Genomic DNA, 4,189 nt, shown 5'->3' with positions numbered 1-4,189 from the left:
GAAACTTTCAGAAACTTTACTCAGCCCACCTGGTTCGTTTTAGGTTTACTTCACAAAAATCAATCACCTCGACCAAATTAGAAAGTTCACAGTTTTACACATGATATTGTACGTGTCAGTGTGATGACAGAAGTTGGATTGTGTTTATTACAGCTGATGTTAGTTGACTGAAAGATAACTGTATTAATGTATTATGCTACTGACAATCAGTAATTACATTTTTATACATTCATTCATTTATTTATTTCTTTTTACTAACTGGATACAAGGTAGGATTAAACCCTGCACAGGGCGTGCACACACACACACACACACACACACACACGCACGCACACACACACACGTTTACTTACTTATGCAAACTTAGAAGTATCTAACACACCTTCTACATGTTTTAGCAGGTGGAAGGAAACCAACACAGACTTGGGGACGGCTGCCCAACTCCTTGCAGACAGTGACCTGAAGTGAAAATCAAACCTACGTCAGCAGGACCTTCAACCCCCATTTCCAGAAAATTTGGGTAATGTTGTAAAATGCAATAAATACAGGAATCTGTCATTTGTTAAACCTTTATTTTAATTAAAAGTATGCTAATTGAATTTTCACCGTTATCATTGAAAGCTGCAAGATCTTGGTATGGGGTGCATCAGTACCCATGGCGTACTGTTGATTCAAAGGTGCACATTTAGATTATATTTTAGAGAGACATCCTGCTATCAAGGTGATGTCTTTTCCGGGGTTATTTAAACAAGACAATGCCAGGCCTCATTCTGTACATGCTACAACAACGTGGCTTTATACACAGAGTGTGTGTGCTTGACTGGCCTGCCTGCAGTCCAGATCTGTCTCCTAATGAAACTGTTTAGCACATCACGGAAAGGAGAATCAGACAATTCCACTTGCAAAAGTGCAACAATCAGTTCCTACAGCATTAAAAGTCCTCAATAATAGGAAAGTTGATTAAACAAAATCACAGATTCATATTTCTATAGCTTTTTTAAAAATGTACCAACTTTTCTGAAAATGGTATTTGTGCTCTTTGTGCTTTAATAAATAACATCTCCTACTTCTTTCACATGACAGGGTGAAAATGGTCAACATAACTGATATTAGGGCTGAACAAACATAACTTGGTTCTGCCAAAAGTTTAAATGATGTCACCTCTCCTGCTTTAACGTATTTAAAATGACTGCAATCATTTTATAAAGATACATGCGAAACTCTTCAGTGACTGCAGGCATCGACTGGTCGTGGCTCCACAGGACCTGTGACTGTGTGACGTTATAAATATAGAATGTTAAATTTAATGTATTTTATATTGAATTTGTGAAACATTTGATGTTAATACAACTACAACCATAAGGATAACAAATATTAACATACAGTATGAAAGTAGTGTGTCTGAACACCTCTCCTATTTACTGCTCAGGTGTCCACATACTTTTGGTCATAATTGTTTTAAGGTACACTTTGATAATAATATACATTAAATAAAAAGAACTTACTTATGCTTGTCTAATAATTCTATGTGGCACTGTGGCATAGCAGATAGTGGGTGCTGCACAGCTTAAGTGTCCTGTCTGTAAGGAGTTCGGCATGTTCTCTTGCATCTTGCACATAGATTTTCTTCCACCTGCAAAAACATGCAGATGGTGGAGTGGCTCATTTTAAACGCTCCTGTGTGAGTGAGTTGATGACCGAGTAAATGTGTGATGCCAAGCAATACATCCAAAACAACATCCTAATCTGTGCCCATATCTGCCCACGAATAGATGAGTGAATGAATAAATAAATGTTTCATGGTACATCCCATTAAATGATGTAAACCTAAATGGCACTTTTTCCATAGAACAACCAACCGATCTAAAGGTCACCTGATGGAAACTAGTGAACTTAGGATCGTATCGTGCAGATGTTACAGTGTTGGGCTTTTTATGAGGAATCAGAAACAGTGAGGCGTTCAGTGCTGCACGCATGTCTCATGCATCGGGCCTCGGACACGACACACGGCATGTTTTCTGAAACTTGTCATGACTCAGCTTCTTCGTAGGAGCGTTTATATTTCAGCCCCATCACAAAACTGATGAAAATCAGAACAGAATTGTTTTGGAAACACTGATCTAAGTAGAGAAGATTTACAGGAAAACTTTGATGCAGGACAGTCATTAGAGCTCGTATTGTCATGAAAATGACATTCAGAACGTGAAGTCTGTAAAAAAAAAAACCCAAACCCTCAAAAAATTGTCCTCACTAGTGTAAAGGAATATACGTATACACTAGACATGTGCACTTCTACAAATTAAGGTTCCTCAAGTTTTTGCTTGAGACACACGACACACATTACTAAAACAATGAATTATAAATATACACGTGTGTGTGTGTGTAATAACTATAATTTATATGTATATATACACAGTATAGATCATATACTATTAAAAATATGTACATTTTAAATAAAGAATTTAATTTTGATATGTTATTTAGAAGAGAGTGAGCAGGGTACTGCGTCCTAAAGAAGACCTCAAGTAAGATTTGTTGTCCACGGACAAGGTCAGAAGCTCACATTAAATACATTAAAATTTTTAAATGTTGTAGTACGGCTGAGGTATTGTGTATATATACACACAAATACTCTGGTATACTTCGACCTGGCTAAAAATATAATAAAGCTCCGTCATACCAGAATAATTTTGAGTTAAGTCTTCAGTTCAGAAATGAAACCCTCAATTAGAAGAAGGAACCGTTTCTAATGACTGTCCGTGAGGTTAAAATGTGGACACAGACCTAAACAGACACACACACACAAATTAAAGATGCCTATTGACTGGTCCTTAATGCAACCATAATGGAAAACCGATGCCAATAATGAATGTGAATCTATAATATAAAGAACAATTAAAGATGAAGTTTTAAAGCTGTAGTACTTAGCATTACACAGAACGTACGAGTGAATGATCTCCTCTCGTGTGTCGACTCGGGCTTCCCTCCCTCTCTCTCTCGCTCTCTCTCACCGTGCTCTAATCACGGCCAAAAGCTTAGACAACAGGGCTGAAATAACCTGCACACAAACCAAAACGCATGTTGCCACTTGTTTCTGTATTTTAACATATTTAACATGCTAAACTGTTTAGCTTCTTGGGGATGCCCCTCCTTGATACGTACAGCTAAAACGTGAGAAGGCCCTCTCAGAACGATGATCTCACATCTCTACATTTTCAGCATCAGCTGGATTTCACTGTAGCAAAATGAAAGCTGAGTTAAAGGATTTTCTTTCATGTTTGGTTTCTTATATCTTTATATATATACATACATATATATTATGTCTTGACACAACATTCTGATCACTGTGCATCATAAATATTGACGAGGCCTTGTTGTACTGGTGCAATTTCCAAATGTTTTCCATCAATTACATTTCACTTTTAAATTAAATTATACTAAAAAGAAGAGGGCTTCTAATGACCGTACATGAGCTTAAAATGTGGGTGCGGACTTAAACAGACACGCATTCATGCACGCACGAACACACTCACGACTCACATGTATTCCTATTGCTTTTATTTCTGTTTTTTTTTTTTTTATCATTCTAAGGTTTGAAGTCTCTAGACATTTTGAATGTACAATGTGTATTTCTGTAAAAGAGGAGACGCCTTAGTCACTTAAAAATTTGATAAGGCCCCTTGACACCTGTGTCATTTTGGAAATGTAACTTTTAGTTGGAAGAGGCAGTAAATAAGATTAAAATATGGGTGCAGATACAGACATAATAACTTATGGAATGTCAGTCAAATTTTGCTCATGATCTGAGAGCATGTGGCTTTTATATATGATAGTTTATATCTTTGGAAATGCTGTTGCTAAATAATATATTACAGTTTATATTCATTAAAGATGTACCTACTATGATTGTACAGGTCCAGTGACTAAATCAGATCCGTTTTACAGTATTAAAGTATCTACAAAAGCTGTGAATTTATATTAAAAACATACACAGGTGTGCAGTGATTTGCTACTGAGATGCAGAAAATGCAAATAGTACCGATTTCTTCTGTTATGTGCACGTTTTGTCCTTGTTTTAAACAGATTTAGTCAAACAGGTTAAGCAAAAAGATTGATAAAGGGTGAAAAAAAGTTTAACAAAGTTGCCCAGCAACACATAAGAACATCATACTTAAAATGCATTAAATTC

The 4,189-nt window shown here is 36.3% G+C and overlaps 1 long non-coding RNA gene across 1 annotated transcript; it reads right to left on the bottom strand.

Annotated features, from left to right (window-relative positions):
* Nucleotides 1–256: 256 nt before the first annotated feature.
* On the bottom strand, nucleotides 257–3,018 carry LOC134304188 (uncharacterized). The gene is made up of 3 exons (XR_010007776.1): nucleotides 2,946–3,018; nucleotides 1,506–1,633; nucleotides 257–459 (listed from the first exon to the last, which is right to left on the bottom strand). It is a non-coding gene; the product is annotated as an uncharacterized LOC134304188 (long non-coding RNA).
* Between the last annotated feature and the right edge of the window lie 1,171 nt (nucleotides 3,019–4,189).

Source organism: Trichomycterus rosablanca, chromosome 27 (genome assembly GCF_030014385.1).
Source record: "Trichomycterus rosablanca isolate fTriRos1 chromosome 27, fTriRos1.hap1, whole genome shotgun sequence".
In the NCBI taxonomy this organism is placed as follows: Eukaryota; Metazoa; Chordata; class Actinopteri; order Siluriformes; family Trichomycteridae; genus Trichomycterus; species Trichomycterus rosablanca.
Note: the sequence above shows the minus strand (reverse complement) of the source record. Positions and strands in the feature narration are given on the sequence as shown.